This window comes from Bos javanicus, chromosome 25 (genome assembly GCF_032452875.1).
Source record: "Bos javanicus breed banteng chromosome 25, ARS-OSU_banteng_1.0, whole genome shotgun sequence".
In the NCBI taxonomy this organism is placed as follows: domain Eukaryota; kingdom Metazoa; phylum Chordata; class Mammalia; order Artiodactyla; family Bovidae; genus Bos; species Bos javanicus.
The window spans coordinates 37062318-37083003 of NC_083892.1; the positions used below are offsets into that span (position 1 = coordinate 37062318).

General features: G+C 51.1%; 1 pseudogene; it reads right to left on the reverse strand.

The window, feature by feature from the left end:
- Positions 1–20686, reverse strand: part of LOC133238307 (myosin-16-like) — a 44279-nt pseudogene that overhangs the window by 12919 nt on the left and 10674 nt on the right.

The window sequence follows — 20686 nt, forward strand, 5'->3', positions numbered from 1 at the left end:
GTGTCCAGTGGCGTGCTTCCTCATAACGGGGGGCCCCAGGATGCCAGGCCCCAGTATGACCTGACCCGCATGTAGTAGGTGGCTCGTGGACTCCTGCATTGGTTGAGAGTGGCCTGGTTGCTTGGGCACCTGCAGCCCCACCACCCGGCTAACTCACTCACCCTCACTGCCTCAGAGCAGCCTGGGAAAGGAGAGTCGGGATTCCACGGTTTCCTAAAGCCGAGGACATCACTGAAGGGGTTGAAGGGGCTTCAGCATGCCCAGGGGTGAGGCACTGAGCATCAGGCCCACATTTGGGGGGCACTCTCTGCATCCTCAGAGGGTTTTATTTTGAGGGATAAGTTGAAAGTTGGGAGGACACACCATCATTTTTCTCAGGGAGGAATCCACCCCTGTCTGAAAGGAGGCTGCACTCTTCCTCCAAGGCGCCCTCATTTCCAGACTGTCCCTGCAGCCTCCCTAATCCCTAAGAGGCCTCCCACCCCCAAGAGGCCCCTGTGCCTGGAACCGAGGCCCCGAGGCCCTCACCTTGATGTAGAGCTTCCACCAGCCCCAGGAACGCAGCTGCAGGAACTTGCGTGTATTCCTCTGGATGACCTGCAGGCACATTCTGCAAAAAAGAATCTAGGGTTCCAGGGGTTAAAATGCAGGCGTTGTTGGGGAGGGTGATAGGGGACCGGCCTCCCCAGTGGAACCAGCTCCTGTCAGACAGCTTAGGGCTGAGTTCACTTCCTCCTGCATTGCCCCTCCTTCCACTCCCTCACTGGAAATCCATTTAGTCTTCAGATCCCATCTCTGCAGTCTCTGGAATCAGCCCTCCTGGCCCCTAACAGCTTCTTTCAACGGTCATCTGGTGGGGGCTTCTGGACACTGAGTCCCACCACTTAGCCCCTGACTTTTGTCCCTGCCTTTGGCCGGGTCACAGGGGTCCTGCTGGTGGCTTTCCGGACTTCACTACTCTTATTATTTCTTCACTACTGTTTTTATTACTTATACTGTGACCACAAAGAGCCAGAGTCCACCACAGGGCCGCCAGAGCTTTTCTCAGATTACCATTTTAGGGAGATGGCTGAAAAACACGATTCTGAGGGCAGGGACTTGGAATGAAGACTTTTGGGTTCTGATTGTGACTTTCTCTGGCCCAGTACCTTAACCACCCTCTGATCTCAGTTTCCACATCTGTAAAATGGGGTTGCTGTCCTGCCACACCCCTCTCTCAGCGTCATTATCAGGATCAAGTAAGGAGAAGGCTGTGAGAGTGACTTGTCAATTGTAAAGAGAAAGGTTTGTATTAGGTGGTCCGTGTCAGGAGTTGAACTGTGTCCCCTCCTAAAAGATAGGCTGGAGTCCTGCCTCCCAGAACCTGTGACTATGACCGTATTTGGAAATAGAGTCTTTGCGGATGGAATGACTGAGGTTAAGATGAGGTCGGACTGGAGTGCATGTGTGTGCGCTAAGTCGTTTCAGTCGCGTCCGACTCTGTGTGACCCCGTGGTCTCTAGCCCTCCAGGCTCCTCAGTCCATGGGATTCTCCAGGCAAGAATATTGGAATGAGTTGCCATTTCCTTCTCCAAGGGATCTTCCTGACCCAGGGATCAAACCTGCATCTCTTGCATCTCTTGCTTTGGCAGGCAGGTTCTTTACCACTAATGCCACCTGGGAAGCCCCCATCCTGGAGTGGGGGGTGGCTAGCCTCAGAGGACTGGTGTCCTTAGAGAAAGAAGGGAGACATGTGAGGACAGCCCTGTGAGGATGGAGGCAGAGACTGGAGTGGGGCAGCCATGGGCTAAGGGGGGCCTGGGCCCCCAGGACTGCAAGAGGCAGGAGAGGCTGCTCTGCAGGCCTTGGCGGGGCCTGCCTACCAAGACCTTCATGTCAGGCCCCTGAGCTCCAGGACTGTGGGAAACCAAGTTTCTGCTGAGGGTTCTTCGGGCCAGCAGAGACACTGTCAGCCTCCCTCCGCACTGCCCAGTGTCACTGGTGGGGCTGACCACCGTGTGTGGGCGGGGTCCCAGCTGCTCCATGTGACTGCTGAGGCTCCAGTGGGCCCACCCGCTTGGTGCTACCTTCGTTCCAGCATCTTCTTGAATTGGACCCTCATGAGGAAACCGCGGAGCCGATGCTGCAACATGGTCATGATCTCGGTGGGGCATTCGTCCCGCATGTCCTCGAGCCTGGCCAGGATGCCCGCTCGGAAGAACACCTCAGGGAAAGACACAGTGATCCGAGAGTAGCCCAGCTCACCAGTGGCAGAGGCTTGGGGGGTGGATGTGGGGTGGCAGTTCAGAAGCAAAGAACGATATTTTAGAAGGGTCCTTCGGCGTTTGGAGACCCCGGTGCCGACGTCTGAGGCCCTTGGGAAACAGCTGGCGTCGGCCTGGAAACCTGCCCAGCAGAGCGCGCCGGCCCCGCGTCTGTTTCCTCTTGCTCCTCGTGGACTTTCCTACGGGCTCCAGCCTGGCCTGGCACTTACTAACTGGGTCACCTCGAACACGTCCCCTTACATCTCAGGGCCTCCGTGCCTCATCTGGGAAGTGGGGGTGTTGATCCCTCCCCTAGAGTAATCCTAGAGGGTTACTATACAAATGGAGTAACAGGAGGGAAGCGCTTCTGCAGACTGTGAAGCTCTGAGTGCAATGTGGCAGACTGTTAGGATCCTCGCTGCTGTATAAGGTGACTGCTCGGCAGTGGGACACCAAGCTGCCTTCCTTTGTTGTTCAGTCGCTCAGTCGGGTCTGATTTTTGTGACCCCGTGCACTGCAGCATGCCAGGCCTCCCTGCCCACCAACTCCCAGAGCTCAGACTCATGTCCATCGAGTCTGTGATGCCATCCAACCATCCCATCCTCTGTCATCCCCTTCTCCTCCCGCCTTCAATCTTTCCCAGCATCAGGGTCTTTTCCAACGAGTTGGCTCTTAGCATCACGTGGCCAAAGTATTGGAGCTTTAGCATCAATCCTTCCAATGAATCAGATCAGATCAGATCAGTCATGTCCGACTCTTTGCGACCCCATGAATCGCAGCACACCAGGCCTCCCTGTCCATCACCAACTCCCGGAGTTCACCCAGACTCACGTCCATCGAGTCAGTGATGCCATCCAGCCATCTCATCCTCTGTCGTCCCCTTCTCCTCCTGCCCCCAATCCCTCCCAGCATCAGAGTCTTTTCCAATGAGTCAACTCTTTGCATGAGGTGGCCAAAGTACTGGAGTTTCAGCTTTAGCATCATTCCTTCCAAAGAAATCCCAGGGCTGATCTCCTTCAGAATGGACTGGTTGGATCTCCTTGAAGTCCAAGGGACTCTCAAGAGTCTTCTCCAACACCACAGTTCAAAAGCGTCAATTTTTCGGCTCTTAGCCTTCTTCATAGTCCAACTCTCACATCCGTACATGACCACAGGAAAAACCATAGCCTTGACTAGACGAACCTTTGTTGGCAAAGTAATGTCTCTGCTTTTGAATATGCTATCTAGGTTGGTCATAACTTTCCTTCCAAGGAGGAAGCGTCTTTTAATTTCGTGGCTGCAGTCACCATCTGCAGTGATTTTGGAGCCCAGAAAAATAAAGTCTGACACTGTTTCCACTGTTTACCCATCTATTTCCCATGAAGTGATGGGACCGGATGCCATGATCTTCATTTTCTGAATGTTGAGCTTTAAGCCAACTTTTTCACTCTCCACTTTCACTTTCATCAAGAGGCTTTTGAGTTCCTCTTCACTTTCTGCCATAAGGGTGGTGTCATCTGCATATCTGAGGTTATTGATATTTCTCCCAGCAATCTTGATTCCAGCTTGTGTTTCTTCCAGCCCAGCGTTTCTCATGATGTACTCTGCATATAAGTTAAATAAACAGGGTGACAATATACAGCCTTGACATATTCCTTTTCCTATTTGGAACCAGTCTGTTGTTCCATGTCCAGTTCTAACTGTTGCTTCCTGACCTGCATACACATCTCTCAAGAGGCAGATCAGGTGGTCTGGTATTCCCATCTCTTTCAGAATTGTCCACAGTTTATTGTGATCCACACAGTCAAAGGCTTTGGCATAGTCAATAAAGCAGAAATAGATGTTTTTCTGGAACTCTCTTGCTTTTTCCATGATCCGGTGGATGTTGGCAATTTGGTCTCTGGTTCCTCTGCCTTTTCTAAAACCAGCTTGAACATCAGGAAGTTTACGGTTCACATATTGCTGAAGCCTGGCTTGGAGAATTTTGAGCATTACTTTACTAGCGTGTGAGATGAGTGCAATTGTGTGGTAGTTTGAGCATTCTTTGGCATTGCCTTTCTTTGGGATTGGAATGAAAACTGACCTTTTCCAGTCCTGTGGCCACTGCTGAGTTTTCCAAATTTGCTGGCATATTGAGTGCAGCACTTTCACAGCATCATCTTTCAGGATTTGGAATAGCTCAACTGGAATTCTATCACCTCCACTAGCTTTGTTCGTAGTGATGCTTTCTAAGGCCCATTTGACTTCACATTCCAGGATGTCTGGCTCTAGGTGAGTGATCACACCATCGTGATTATCTGGGTCGTGAAGATCTTTTTTCTACTGTTCTTCTGTGTATTCTTGCCATCTCTTCTTAATAGCTTCTGCTTCTGTTAGGTCCATACCATTTCTGTCCTTTATCAAGCCCATCTTTGAATGAAATGTTCCTTTGGTATCTCTGATTTTCTTGAAGAAATCTCTAGTCTTTCCCATTCTGTTGTTTTCCTCTATTTCTTTGTATTGGTTGCTGAAGAAGGCTTTCTTATCTCTTCTTGCTATTCTTTGGAACTCTGCATTCAGATGTTTATATCTTTCCTTTTCTCCTTTGCTTTTCGCTTCTCTTCTTTTCACAGCTATTTGTAAGGCCTCCAATGAATATTCAGGACTAATTCCCTTTAGGATGGACTGGTTTGATCTCCTTGCTGTCCAAGGGACTGTCAAGAGTCTTCTCCAGCCCCACAATTCAAAAGCATCAATTCTTCTTTACTACCTCACAAAGCAGGCTTGGGACAGTCACAGTCGCTTGGATATGGGGTTGGGGCCCCCTCAGATGAATCCTCTATGTGTTCGCTTGGATACTGAGAGGAAAAAGGTGGAAAAGGATGCTTCTCCCCCTGCCCTCTTTCCGCCAAAACCCCAGAGTAGCCATTATAGGGTAGAGACATTGGGCTTGATATTTCCAAGTTACTTGTGGTTGAGGTTTGGTCTCTGGGGACAGTGAGGTGAGCATGTTGCTGGCGGGGCAGAGCCCACGTGAGCCAAAGTCACAGGCGGGCACACCGCATACAGGCAGAGTCATTATGTCCCTTGTTCTGCCCCTGCTGCCAGAGTGGGCCTGGCCCCCAGGGAGCGGAGCTGTCCCTGGCAGCCCTGGGCCTTTACCTGGACCCGAGGTGCCCAATGCAACCCTTGGACTAAGCAAGGTGCAGTCTGCCTGCCCAGAGACAGCTGTGTCAGACACAGGCGATGTCAGCCCCGGCCTGCCTGATCACAGGACCTGCAGCTGGGGGGCGTGAGGCCTGCTCTGGCCCCCCTAGTTCTGTGAAATTAGGCACATGACCTCCACACCTTCTCCAGGCTTTCCTAAGTTTCCCACCCATCAAAGGTGGTGTAGGGGAAGGAGCTAGACTCCGAGGTTCTTTCTGGCTCAGGTATTCAGCAGTTCTGTGACCAAGTTCCCATAAGTCAGTTTAGTTCAATGGTGCAGGAGGCCAAAGCTTATGGTGCTGGCAGATTTGAGAACAGTGTTACAATCCCGCCAACACCGCTGGCTACAGAGCAAGCTGCAGGAAATTAGGGGCTCTCCGTTCTGTCCACCTGCATATCCCTAAGCCTGCACCATGCCTGGCACACAAGAGGTGCTCTGTACGTGTTGGACACACATGCAACCTGGAACTTCCCCGGAGTTCCAGCCACACCAGGCCAGCTGAGAAGCTGCACCTGCCTGCACCCCCCATGAGACCTGGACGGGCAGGCGACCCACTCAGGGCTGCTTGGCGGCCCACGCTGAGCCTGATGCAAAGCCAGTGCCCTTCCCACATCGCCCTGGCTGTCACGTCGGGGTGCAGGCAGGTTGGGCAGCTGTCGATGGACACCACCCACCCTCAGCCTTGCCCTTCCAATCCCGACAGGATTCTGCAGGGCAAGGAAGTGGAGCAGACACAGGCCCCGTGAGTCAGGGTCGGGCATTCGCTCAGTCTGAGTCAACCCCAACTCACCTGCCAGCTCAGGGCCAGAGCTCGCGGTGTGGGTGGGCTGGGCTTCGGTGCTTCACCCCCAGACCTTGCCCATACACATGCCATGGTGCCCTGGTCCAATCCAGGACCTTGATTCAGGTTGGCTCCTTTTATTCTTAGAAATCTGGGGCCCGTGCAGTCCTAAGGAAAGTTCTCCTGTTGACTGAACACCGCTGTGTCTGAGCTGAGTTCTCACGTACGCTACTCCCAATCCTGTGAGATTGGATTTAGCAGCCCCAATTTTTCGGAAGAGGAAACAGAAGCTCTCAGCAGTTTGACGCAACTGGTTCACAGCTGAGCTGGAATTCACATGTCACCACCGACCTTCCTGGGACAAGGCTGAGGGAGAAGACCCTACCTTGGTGTGTCCAATCTTGTATTCATTGACATCCAGGTTGATGGACCCCAGGAGCAGCTCTGAGGCCTCCCTGTTGTTCACGAACCCCTGAGGAATCACGTCGGGGTTCAGCACTTGGTACCTGTTGGGAGAGACAATGACAGTCCCCATCCTCCCCAAGCTGGCAGCCCAGGAAGTCTGCCTGCATGGTCACCGTCCATCTGTGAGATGGCCTTTGAGTCAGGTGTTAGGCTTGGTTTGCCGAGGCCCATGGCAGGCAGAGGGAGGGGCCTTGCAAGAAGACACCAAAACCTTTCCTTCCTGATCTTTTCTTCCACACCTGGCAGAACCACTCCTTTTCCTGACCTGCCAGCAGCCCCCTTTAGTCATTCCTCAGTTAGGGACTTCAGAGGGCTTGGACAGGATGACCTCTAGTGACCCTTCCCGCACCATCATCTGTGACCATGTGTTCTAACAGTTAGGAAGTAAAAGAACCCCTAAGGTGGAGGTCTCAGTTTGGGCTCCCCAGAAACAGAACTTGAGACCAGGGTTCAAATGCAAGTAGTTTATCTGAGAGGTGGCAGAGCTGGGGAGTGGGGCAGAGGAGCCAGCAAAAAGCACGTTATCAAGTCAGTTATCACCACAGGCATCTGGGGCTTCATGCTACTGGGGGACCCTGGTGTGCGGGACCAGCTCCCCCTAGCTCACAAGAGCCTCTGTGCATCTCTTACCAACCCCGCGTAGAGTGATGTCACATTAGTAGCTTGAAATTACCACATGGTGGGAGTATTTATACCTTAGAAATCAGTAGATACTAAAAATCAGGGCTTCGTTTCTTTTTCTTTTTAAATTTTAACTTGGAGCCCTGTTAAACATTTACCAACACACAGCTGTCTGACAGCCAGTATAGAAGATGCCTCAGAGTTAGCCCATCACCAAGGTTGGGGAGCTGAAGTATTTATATGCCAACTGTCCTTAGTCCTCTTGGTTGAGAGCTGCTCCTGGGCTGGGGTGGGGGTCATTAATTGCTGATCATTTCAGCCTGCCAAGAGCGAAGCAACTTTCGCAGCCAGAGAGAGCACCCAGGCAAAGAAACGGGGTGCTGGCCACTGAAAGTTGTGTCATTGTGTACAGAAGTAGTGACAATAAGACACTGTCCATCAGGTGCCCACAGTGCCTGCTCCAACGGGACTGTTTATCAGGAGCCAACTGCGGACACCGAGAACTGTGCTCAAGGCATCAGGAAGACACCGCTCACCTCTGTGTGAACTCGGTACTGCAGCCTGTTTGAGAAGCCCTTCCTACAAATCCGGAGGCCTTCCAAGATTCTGTTGCAAGCCAGCTGGTGCATGATCAGGTGGGCGGCCTTCGCGCCTGCCAAGAGGGAGGAACAGGACAGGGAGTTACTACCCTGGGGTATCTGAGGCCACTTCTTGTCCCTCAAAGACGCTGACCTGCATATCCATGTCCTATCTCCTCCTGTCACTGCCCTGGGGGGGGGGTCCCAGGTTCCCCACAATTCAGCCAAGGACCAAAAGCTCTCCTGAGTGTGACTCTGGCTAGACCAGCCGCACTCAGCTGTACAGAGTAGCAGCTAGAACGTGCTCTTTGGGTGATCCATGGAGGTTGGAGGTTCTTTCAATGCCCTGTCCTGCCCCAGTCAACCCCAGTGACTACAAGTGGACTTAATGTGGCACGAACCCCAACTTCACACATCCTGAAAGCTTCCAGCTGGGAGGCATGTTCCTGTGAGGTACCTGATTTCTTGAACTCATGGGGGACGATACAGCAGACAGAATGTGGGGAGGTGCCGTGCAGGGTGGTCATCAGCTTGTTCCACTGCTCCTGGGGGTGGAGAGAAAGGAAGCATTAGCTCCGTGTTGGTGTGACAGGACACCTGTGCTCAGAAGAGGTATTTGTTTAGAGTTTAATTAATTTAACTACGATTACAATTCAGTTCTTCGGTCACACCAGCCACTTCTCAGGCACTCACGAGCCATGTGTGGTTGGTGGCTATCGTACTGGACAGCATATTGGGCAGCGGCACCATATTGGACAGAAGAGAACATTCCACCATTGTGGAAAGTTCTGTTAGATAGCAGTGCTCTCAGAGGTCCAGGGACTTGCCCAGAGTGACAGGTTTTACAAGAGGGATCCTCTGAATTCAGTGCCAGCTCACTGTAGAATCTCGCTTCTAGAAGGAATCGTAATGCCTGTATGGACAAATCCCTCCCCATTCTAAACCTCCCTACTGAACCCTCCTCTTCCACTTGGGATGCAGTGGGGTGGCCCATTCTGCCTTGGGAAAGCCAGATCCTTGTGAAGCACTGAAACCATTCTATGTGCAACGTCTCCCCATTGGCTGCATTTCTGCACTTCGGAACATATTTCCAGTAATGCCCAAACTTTGTGGAAGTTGTGACCAGCCCTGAAGACCCACTGGCACAAGACCTTATGCATTGGTATTTCCACTTGTTATGTTGGCCAAGTCCCATCATCCCCTGGGTTTTCAGTCCGAAACAGTGCAGTTGGACTGGACCATCTCTAAGGGATTTTCCTGCCCTGTGGTCTGTGGTTTTTGTGGCCTCTGCAGAAGGAAACAGACCCCTTGAATGAAAGAGGCGACCAAAGGCATAGAAGTGGACTCATCCTATCCTGAGCTGCGAATTGGCAGCCCGACCACGTCTCCAGTGAAAGGGAGAGTTGGGGGTACTGGCCACCAGGCGGCCTCTGGGGCAGCACCTACCTACTTACGCTGTAGTAGCTGGAGACAGTCATGAAGGAGGACCCTCATTTCTGCTTCTTGCTTCCAGCTAAGGAAGAGAGAGAAGCTTGCTTCACGTCAGTGGCCATCAGAGGGGCAGGCTCTGTGACAAGGATGTGTGTTCTCTGGCTTCAAAAAGGATTGTCTGGGGACTACCGAGGGGGGCCCTCCACACCAGGTAATTGAGATCTACCAAGGAGAGGGTGAACGGGCTGCCTGTGGCATAACTCACAGGGAGTGTTGTGCGCCCTGGAGGGTCTGTGGCCCTGTGTGATTTAGGGCTGGCCCGAGGCCGCTTGCTGCTGCCACTGCCTGGGGAGAGGAGCCCACAGACCATCCAGAGGAATTGCATGTTGGTGGCGAGCACACCTCTGAGCCCAAGAATATTTGCAGTTCTTGTCCCTCTGAGTGATGACCCTGTTGGGTGTTCCCCTGGGGCCACAGAACCTCAGCAGGGTACAAGGCAGGCCTGGGCTTGACATTTGGCTCAGACAGGAGAGCGGGAAGCAGAAAATAAGCACAGCGCATTTGGGTGTCCGCTTCTCCAAAGCAATATTGCTCCCCTTAGAGGTGGTATGGGCCCTGTGATCAAGTCAGCTGATGGAAGCTCCCAGGATGCTTCTGCATCACTTTATTGCACTAGCATTCATAGACAATCTCAAGCAACTTGTTATTCATTCATTCATTATTCATTCATTTATTCAACAATAATTGAATACAAGAGTTTGGTTTTCTTCTTTCTTCTTCTCCTGGTCACTAAAGGGCATCAGCACAGAGAGACTGGACATACGAGGGAGCAGCCATACCCAGAGCCTCCTCTTCTTTGAAGAGAAGGGCCAGGATCCCCAGGCTCGACTTTTGGAACGAGCCCACCACTGACTCATTCAGGGGGTCTTCGTTCTTCTCTATCCAGCCTGTGATGTTGTAACCCATCTGGAGGGGGGCAGACGCCAGTGGTTGCATTTCAACCCCAGGGCCACCTCACAGCCAGATCTTCGGTAGCGTCTCCCGGGGCTTCAGTTCTTGTCCTGATGACTTGCCTGGAGTCCTGGGATGGCCCAGAAGCCCCACGTCTTGGGCATTTGCAGTTTGCCTGTGTGGTGCACCCCATCTCTGAGCTGTGCCCACACACCAGGATTCCCCAGTTACTCTCTGCCAAGTGTGACCTTCTCTTGAATGTCTGGCTTTGCTGGTCACCCTGAGCCTCCCCAACACCTGGGTCTCCTTCTACCCAGGATGGCTGATCTTACTTCAGTCTTAGCTATTGAGCTTGACCCATGGAATCCCGAGCCACGTAAAGAACTCCCTACAAAGGCATCTGTTCTCTCCTTGCTGAGAAGCTGAGAAGCACAGCTCCACCCCCGCTCCCTGCCACATTGCCTGGTGGGAGGGGGGGCTCCATTCATCCAGCACCAACGGCCCAAGTCGTTGGACACACACTGATGTCTGGTTCCCATTTTGCCAGGTGGCCCCAGCTGGAGAGGTACAGAGGAAGGCACCTTTCAGATCCTTCCCCTGAGCACGGAGAACCTAGGGATGCAGATGAGAAGCCAGCACCTTTGGGCTCTCCTTCTGCTACATGGTGTATGACATTCATCACCTCCAGGCCCCTTCTTAGAGCCTTCTTGGAAGTGCACAGGCCCCCCTTGACTTGGGATGTACCATTGCTACAAACACGGAACCCTCTTCATTTCATCTTAGGGGCTGAGGTGGAGCACTGCAATTCAGCCCCAAGCCCGCTCTGGGCAGTAATGGGCATCATCATGGTTGTGGAGACCATAAAAGCTTGGCTCCAATACCCAGTCAAACAGCAGCTTTCCTGACACCTCGGTCCTAAGCCTGCCGTTTCCCCGAAGCTAAATTCACAGAGGATCACCTGATGCTGTGGCACCAGAGGCAGTGGCATTGACTGCAGCACTGCTTTATTGGGCTGATGGAATTTTTTTCTTCTTTTTACAAGTGTTATTTCTTTTTCTTTCTTTTTTTTTTTTTTGGCCATGGTGCGAGGCATGTGGGATCTTAGTTCCTCAACCAGGGATTGAACCAATGCCCCCTGCAATGGAAGTTCAGTTCAGTTCAGTCACTCAGTCGTGTCAGACTCTTTGCGACTCCAAGGACTGTAGCGCGCCAGGCCTCCCTGTCCATCACCAACTCCCAGAGTTCACTCAAACTCATGCCCATTGAGTCGGTGATGTCATCCAACCATCTCATCCTCTGTCATACCCTTCTCCTCCTGCCCTCAATCTTTCCCAGCATCAGGGTCTTTTCAAAAGAGTCAACTCTTCCCATCAGGTGGCCAAAGTATTGGAGTTTCCGCTTCAACATCAGTCCTTCCAGTGAATATTCAGGACTGATTTCCTTTAGGATTGACTGGTTGGATCTCTTTGCTCTCCAGGGGACTCTCAAGAGTCTTCTCCAACACCACAGTTCAAAAGCATCAATTCTTCCATGCTCAGCTTTCTTCACAGTCCAACTCTCACATCCATACATGACTACTGGAAAAACCACAGCCTTGACTAGATGGACTTTTGTTGGCAAAGTTATGTCTCTGCTTTATAATATGCTGTCTAGGTTGGTCATAACTTTTCTTCCAAGGAGTAGGTGTCTTTTAATTTCATGGCTGCAGTCACCATCTGCAGTGATTTTGGAGCCCAAAAAAATAAAGTCTGCCACTGTTTCCCCATCTATTTCCCATGAAGTGATGGGACTGGATGCCATGATCTTAGTTTTCTGAATGTTGAGCTATAAGCCAGTTTTTTCACTCTCCTCTTTCACTTTCACCAAGAAGCTCTTTAGTTCTTCACTTTCTGCCATAAGGGTGGTGTCATCTGCATATCTGAGGTTATTGATATTTCTCCTGGAAATCTTGATTTCAGCTTGTGCTTCACCCAGCCCAGCATTTCTCATGATGTACTGTGCATATAAGTTAAATAGCAGAGTAACAATATACAGCCTTGACGTACTCCTTTTCCTATTTGGAACCAGTCTGTTGTTCCATGTCCAGTTCTAAATGTTGCTTCCTGACCTGCATACAATTTTCTCAAGAGGCAGGTCAGGTGATCTGGTATTCCCATCTCTTTCAGAATGTTCCACAGTTAATTGGAAGGGCAGAGTTTTAATCCCCTGCAAGTGTTACCATTTCTGACCAAGATCAAATGGAGGGCCGTAGACAATGGCATGGCCCTGGCAGGTCTGAGGGCATTCTTGGCTAGGTTGCTTTGGAACTCCCAAAGAGAGTTCCAAGAGGGAACGTCTCTGTCTCCCAGAGAGAGAAGTGAGGAGGAAATAGGAGTGGGAGGTCATTTCAATCAGCTGGTCGCCCTGTTAGATGATGGCCATGTTAGTAGAAGGCAGGAAGCCTCAGAGAGGGCATGGCAGGATGGACTTCCATGTGTGGGAGGTGGAGGTACTGGGCAGGTGGCCCCGGGGGAGGTACTCACGGTGCCCGAGCAGTGGACGAGCTCAGGGTGGGCCTTGGGCCCCTTGCCCTTGTGCCCCTTGGGCTTAGGAAGTTGCTGGACTTACCCGGGTGGTTGAGGAACAGGGCTGCCTTGAATGTGGCGTTTGTGGCCTTGGGGAAGATGGAGAAGATGCCCGTGGGCTGGAAGGAAAAAGGAGTGGATGGCATTAGAGGAGGCCAGCGAGGTGACTGGCACTGGCCTGGGGTTGGTGGGAGGGGTGCCCCACACCTGATGTGGCCAGCCAGGATGCAGAACTGGGCAGCAACCTCTGAGCGTGGTCTGGTTTTCCGTGGTCTTCGAATGCCATGGCTATTTAGACTTGAAAGAGGCTAGAATTCATCAGGTCCAAGAGAAGGGAAGACTGACATCTCTAGGGTGCTACGTAGCTCCCCAAATGCTAATCCCAGGTGCCAGGCAGACTTGCCTCTCAGAAAAATGGTGACGTCAATGACACCTGTCTTCCCCATGTTTAATTCTCTTTTATCTGTTCCTCCTTCTCAGTGACATTCCTGGCAACCTGGGCCTCATGTGGTTCTAGGTTTCTTCCCACCAGAAAAAGAAGCTCACAAATGCCCTTAGTGATGCAATATGCCCTCTCCCGTGGAAGGTCTGGATTTCTGAAGCAGACTCCTAGAAGAGGGCAATGCTTGTTCCCAAAGCTCAAGCATGAGGGCCTTTTGGGTTCTGTGACAGCTGGACACAGAGTCTTAACTAGGCCATCTCACAGAGCATACTAGACCACAGGGAAGTCCCCACAGACTGTTTTTGGTGACTTTTCCAGGGAGGAAAGCCTCCCATTGAAGACCCCTGGCTTCCTTGATGATAACTTCTCTATGATGGATCCGAGGATGAACTTTGGAGACAAGGTATATTCTTTATTTTTTATCTCTTTATTTTGAAATAATTTTAGGCTTGCAAGACTAGTGCAAAGAATTCCTATACATCCTTCATCCAACTTCTCCAAATGTTACAGTAAACTCTGTAAAATAATGAAAACTAGGAAATCAACATCAGTACAATACTGTGAACAGACTCTGTTCACGTTTTGTCATTGGCCTCATTAATGTCCTTTTTCTGTCACTTTTACGCATTTAATCAAACAATACATATCCTTTTTTATTTTCTTTTCCAATTAAAAAATTTATTTTGCTAAGTATAGTTGATTTACAATGTTGTGTTTTTTCTGCTGTACGGGGCAGAGTGATAAGCTGGAATCAAGATTGCTGGGAGAAATATCAATAACCTCAGATATGCAGATGACACCACCCTTATGGCAGAAAGTGAAGAGGAACTCAAAAGCCTCTTGATGAAAGTGAAAGTAGAGAGTGAAAAAGTTGGCTTAAAGCTCAACATTCAGAAAACGAAGATCATGGCATCCGGTCCCACCACTTCATGGGAAGTAGATGGGGAAACAGTGGAAACAGTGTCAGACTTTATTTTTCTGGGCTCCAAAATCACTACAGATGGTGACTGCAGCCATGAAATTAAAAGACGCTTCCTCCTTGGAAGGAAAGTTATGACCAACCTAGATAGCATATTCAAAAGCAGAGACATTACTTTGCCAACAAAGGTCCGGCTAGTCAAGGCTATGGTTTTTCCTGTGGTCATGTATGGATGTGAGAGTTGGACTGTGAAGAAGGCTGAGCGCCGAAGAATTGATGCTTTTGAACTGTGGTGTTGGAGAAGACTCTGGAGAGTCCCTTGGACTGCAAGGAGATCCAACCAGTCCATTCTGAAGGAGATCAGCCCTGGGATTTCTTTGGAAGGAATGATGCTGAAGCTGAAACTCCAATACTTTGGCCACCTCATGCGAAGAGTTGACTCCTTGGAAAAGACTCTGCTACTGGGAGGGATTGGGGGCAGGAGGAGAAGGGGACGACAGAGGATGAGATGGCTGGATGGCATCACTGACTCGATGGACGTAAGTCTGGGTGAACTCCGGAAGTTGGTGATGGACAGGGAGGCCTGGTGTGCTGCGATTCATGGGGTCGCAAAGAGTCGGACACGACTGAGCGACTGATCTGATCTGATGCATGTATATTCTTTTTCATGTTCTTTTCCATTATGGTTTATCACAGGATACTGATGATAGTTCCCTGTGCTCTACAGTAGGACCTTGTTGCTTATCCATTCTATATAAAATAGTTTGCATCTACTAATGTTATATATTCTCCAGTGAGGACCATTTGCTAAAACATTGCCTATAATGTGATTACATGGGAGGCTATTAGACAGCCTGGTTAAAACCTGACTCTGCCTTTCATAGGATGGATGACCATGGACAAGCAACTTCATTTTTTGGTGCCTCAGTGTTGGGAATCTGTGAAATGGTTATAATAAATTACCCCCTGCACACAGGAGCTTGTGATGATCCGATGAGTGAAGGCATAATACAGCTGAGCTGACAGTGGCCACTGCAGTGGGTGTTGTGCCGTTTTAGAGAGGAAGCTTGAGGTCAGATAAACCAGAGCCATCAGCTGTGTTGCTGATTCCCCCAAAAGCACTGGCCCCAGTGAAATCCCCTCCTGAGACATGCCCCAGTCAGGGTCCCGACCTCTCTCTAAGCCCCTCCTTCGAGAAGCGGGGTCCCTTTTCCAGGAGGTAGATGCAGGCCTGCAGGTCAAGGCCAAAATCTGTGAAGACCCATTGGATGTCCTCCCTCTTGCACGCCTCCTGCTCCAGCGCGAACATGTGGTGCTGGGAGAACTGCTGCAGCTTCTTCTTGGTGAAGCTGATGCATAGCTGCTCGAAGCTGTTGAACTGTGGGGTGGAAATAGAAAGAGGGGCAGCCCAGATGCAGACAGAGCCTCCCCCGGGAGGGGCGGAGGGCTGGGCCTCCAGCAGAGCTGAAGCTGGCCAGTGTCTGGCACAGCCGCAGATGCCGTAACACCAACTGGCCAGTCGGTGCTCCCAGGCCCCATGATAAGCCCCTCGGCCCCCTCCCCATGCAGGCACAGAGCGCCTTGCCCCATGCCCGCCCAAGCCCCCCACTGCTGCTGCAGCACCCGAAACTCAGACTCCAGCCTCACGCGGTGCGTGAACACCAACGTGGGAGGAATCATTTCCTTTCTAGGGAGTGAAATCCTTTGAGATGCTTTGTGGGTCTGAACCCTGCCCCAACCTGGTGTGCCTTTGGATAGGTCTCTCTGTCTAGTTTTTCTCATCCTCATCTGGAGGATGAAGGGGTTTGAGGGATTTGCAAGCCTTTTTATTCATTTTTTTTTAAAACCAGAGACTGCTTTCTCTGAATGAAAGCCCACATGGAAGGCTCTTATGAAAAACAAGTCAGGGGAGAGGGGCTGTTTTGATCACAGAGTCACCTGCATCGAGCATGTACGTGTGTCAGACGTACATGGTTAAGCTGCATCTGCAAGAATGATCGGTGACCCCATTAAAGATGGGGACCTGGAGGTTCATGGCGTGGAAGTGGCGGAGCTGGGAGTCCAGCCCTGTTTGTCTACTGCATACACCCCTCTGTTGGCGCAGGCGCTTTCCTCCCTTTCCAGCCCCACTCGGCTGGCCATCGGCAGCTGCCCAGGACTCCAGGCAGCACAGTTTGAGACTCTGTCTAAGGCCCTTTCCACCTATGGAATTAAATGATTTTGTTGTAGACAGCAGCCAAATTAGCCTTTTGGATCCTGAGAGAAATTGAAAGTGAAAGTCACTGGGTTGCGTCCGACTCTTTGCAGCCCCTTGGACTATACAGTCCATGGGATTCTCCAGGCCAGAATACTGGAGTGGGTAGCCTTTCCCTCCTCCAGGGGATCTTCCCAACCCAGGGATCAAACCCACGTCTCCCACATTGCAGGCAGATTCTTTACCAGCTGAGCCACCAAGAAGCCCAAGAATACTGGAGTGGGTAGCTTATCCCTTCCCAGGTGCTCTTCCTGACCCAGGAATGGAACTGGGGTCTCCTGCATCGCCGGTGAATTCTTACCAGCTGAGCCACTAGGGAAGCCTGATAGAAATGGGGCTAAATTATTTTTTAAAACCCTAGCTGTGGCTAACAGAAGTCCTGGAATAATAGGAGAGCAGAGCAGAAGTGCACCTTAAAAGTCATCACCTCCGGCCAACTCATTTTAGAGTTGAGACAGCTGAGGCTTAGACAGGGGTAGCCACTGTCCAAAGGCCACACAGCTGGTTGGTGGCCAACCCGAGTCCAGAACCGGGCCTCCTAACTCATAATCATGAAGGCAAAATCTTCCTGATCCACAGCCTTCGTCTTGTGATGAGACCTGAGTCTCATTTGTCTGGGCAAGAAACAGGGACCACCAGTACTGTGCTGATAAATCAGCTCTCTCTCAAAAAAAAGCTCCTGGTTTGTAGTGTTGGCCATGTAAATGCGCCATGGACATGTCAGCAACAGGGTGTTGACCGGCTCTCAGAATTCCTGAAAATTCCTCCAGTCAGCTCTGGTGAGCTGGGACAGGCCAGCTCCAGCCAGCGCACCGCTCATTCTACCTGTTGTGACTTGGCGCCAATACATGAAGATGGAACTTTCTGGAGGCCAGAAGCTGGAGGCCAGGAGCAGACTGAAACTGGCTGGCCCCAGGTCAAAGGTGAGAAGCGAGAGAACCCTGGTGGAAAGGTTCTTATCAAAGGAGGGTGGCTACGGCAAAGTGAGGCCAGATACCCCTCCAAGATCTCGAAGCCGGCAGCGTCTAGTGTCCCAGTGCAGAACTCCCTCTGCATCTTGGCGTCCAAGGTCCTGTTGATCCTGACCACCAGCCACTTGAACATCTTGTCGTACACGGTCTTGCCCAGGGCCCCGATGGGGTTCTGGCTCTGCTCCATGTTCTGGCCCTCCTGCACAAACTTGTTGCTTACTTTGACCTGCGGCCTGGTGATGCCCTTCTGGAGCTCCCTGAAGTTGAGACCCATGAGGTGGGCAACTTTGTCAGCCACTGAGCAGGGAAAGAAAAAGCAGGGGAGTGAAAGATGGTGCCCTGCCCTGGAGAACCATAGCCCCTGTCTATTGTGTTTAGAGAAGGGGTTATGGGGAGAGACGGGGAGACCGCCCATGTTGCCATTGAAAAAACTGGGGTCTGAAGCTGTCTGTGCCAGAGATACACAATGGAATGCTATGCAGCCATGAAAAAGAACGAAAATTCGCCATCTGCAGCAGTTTGGCAGGACTGGAAGGTCATTATGGTCAGTGCAATAAGTCAGACAGCTAAAGACCACTTGTATGTGAAATCTAATAAAACAAACTAGTGAGTATAACCTAAAAGAAGCAGACTCGCAGATACAGAGAACGAACTAGTGGCTACCAGTGTGGGGAGGGAATGGGTAGGGGCAAGATGGAGTAGCGGAGTAAGAGGAACAAGCTATTAGGTATAAAATAAGCTACAAGGATCTATTGTACAGCACAGAAAAAATATAGCCAATATTTTATAATAGCTATAAATGGAGTATAATGTGTAAAAATTGTGAATCACTATAGTGTACACTTGTAACATATAATATTGTACATCACCTATATTTTGATTTAAAAAATTTAGGAATATTGGGGAAAGAAAGAAAACAGAAGTCTGATAACAGTTTCCACACTCGCTCGCTCAAGGTCACGCGGCAGGGTGATATAGAAACCAAAATTATGTCTCTGACTGTCACGCCTTTGGCGGCTCTTGATGTCTGGTATTAAAGGAGCATCCTCAGTTTACCGAGGGTCTCTGACATGTGCAGGAAGCCTGGAGAGTCCTGAGCCTCCCCTGCCCCCACTGCTGGCCACCCCCTCCCCGCACAGCCCCCGCCCTGCGCCTATCCTCTCTGGTGCCCACCTCGGCCTGCTCTCTCTGGCCTTCTGCCTGAACTTCACGTTGCCGAAGTGCATGATGCCCCCCATTCAGCTTATACACGCCGATCTTCTTGGCGCTGAAACCCAGCACATCAAAGGCTTTCTGCAAGGCTCCCGGGGGAGGAACACCAAGGAGCTCCTGGCTTCCTGTTCCTCAGAGTGGAGGCCACCATTTGGTGCCAGAGGTGGCACCAATGGGCCAGACAGACCCTGACCAGGGTGAGTCTTTCCTCCAAGGAGCCCAGGCCAGATGCTCTGCAAGGCAGTCCTTGTATTATTCATTTAACCTTCTGGCCTCAGTGAAGTCATCTGCAAAATGGGGCCTGTAGGTGGTCATAACGGAGAAGGCGATGGCACCCCACTCCCGTACTCTTGCCTGGAAAATCCCATGGATGGAGGAGCCTGGAAGGCTGCAGTCCATGGGATCGCTAAGGGTCGGACATGACTGAGTGACTTCACTTTCATTTTTCACTTTCATGCATTGGAGAAGGAAATGGCAACCCACTCCAGTATTCTTGCCTGGAGAATCCCAGGGACGGGGCATCCTGGTGGGCTGCCGTCTATGGGGTTGCACAGAGTCGGACACGACTGAAGCAATTTAGCAGCAGCAGAAGAAGCAGCAGGTGATCATAAAGATAAACCACAGTGATAGGAACAAATGGGAAATAGTGTTATAATCCCCACCATTATTACTGTACAGGCTCCTTGCTAGGTCCTTAGAGAAAGGGAAGGCAAAAATGCATCAGGATTTGATTCTTTTGTCAAAAAAGAGAGAGTTACACAGTATTCTAATGGAAGCCCCAGGTGCTCAGCGTCACAGAGGAGGAGAGAGAGGTGCTGTGGGAACTGGTGGGACTAGAAGGTGATGTCTCGCTGGGCTGGGGAGGCGGAGGAATGTGGAGTAGACCGCCCCGCAAGTCCCTGTCAAGTAACAGTTCAACTCTGCAGAGAAGCGCTGCTCTCTATGACAGGCTTGGGGAAAACACTGGCTGCAACCCCAGCAATCTCCACGGGAGAACCCAGGCTGCTGCCTGGCAACTCTTCGTGTCCCCTCTGACCCTGCCCCACCCAGTTCAGATGGCAGTGCCTGCAGGGCCCCAGAGTTCCCCCGTCTTTCGCTGGCTATGCCCACTCACTCACGTCTGCAGTTCCTCCCCATCGTCCATGTTACCACCACAGTGATGCCCCGGCTCACCCAGTGGTACTCCTTCAGGTTGGGGACCAGCAGCAGGCTTTCTGCAAGAAAGCAGGTTAGCAGGCTGGTGACGCGTGGTTTCCTTCTTTTTAGTTTTAATTTTTTTGATGTAGACCAGTTTTCAGTCCTTTGAATTTGTCACGATATTGCTTCTGTTTTATGTTTTGGCTTTTTGGCCCTGAGGCATACAGGGTCTTAGCTCCCTGACTAGGGATCAAACTCACACCCCCTGCATTGGGAGGCGAAGTCTTAACCACTGGAATGCCAGGGAAGTCCATTCTTTTTCATTTTTAACCTGTATCTCTAAATGCCTCCCCTGTGCCAGGTATGATGGTGTCATTGTGGCGGTTACAGAGCTGAATACAACGTGCTCTGTGCCCCTTGAGGTCACCTGGACTCATCGAGGGACTTGAATGAGGCACGTGAGGAACTTTGGAGAGACAGGAGGGTCTCAGGAATGTGGCTGTGCCCTTTGTCACTTGGCCCAGGACCTGGCACCTGGTAGATAACTAGTAGGTGTTTCTGGAATAAATGAATGCACCTCTTTCTCCATTCTCTCTCCTGTAAAAAGCAGGTCATGCTCAAAGGCAGAAGGTAACCCAAAGACTGCAGCAGGCAGTAGGAATCACTTGCGTATAGGATGCCTGGGATGCTGTCACTTTTGCAAAGAAATACACTCGCTTCTATTTTTCTTCAAATATGTGCCCCTCTTGTTCTGTCTTTTTCGCTTTTGGAAGAGACATGGGTGCGAGACATATTGTCCTTTCCTTTTCTCTCTACTGTTAAGAAAAACTACAGCCCAAGAAGGAAGATGAATGGTGCCTGCCACTCTGCTCCAGGGTCAGGCAGGCAGTAGGGCTTGGTGGGGAGTGTGGTAAACAGGAGAGCTTGAGCTCCATCCGAAGGGCCCACTAC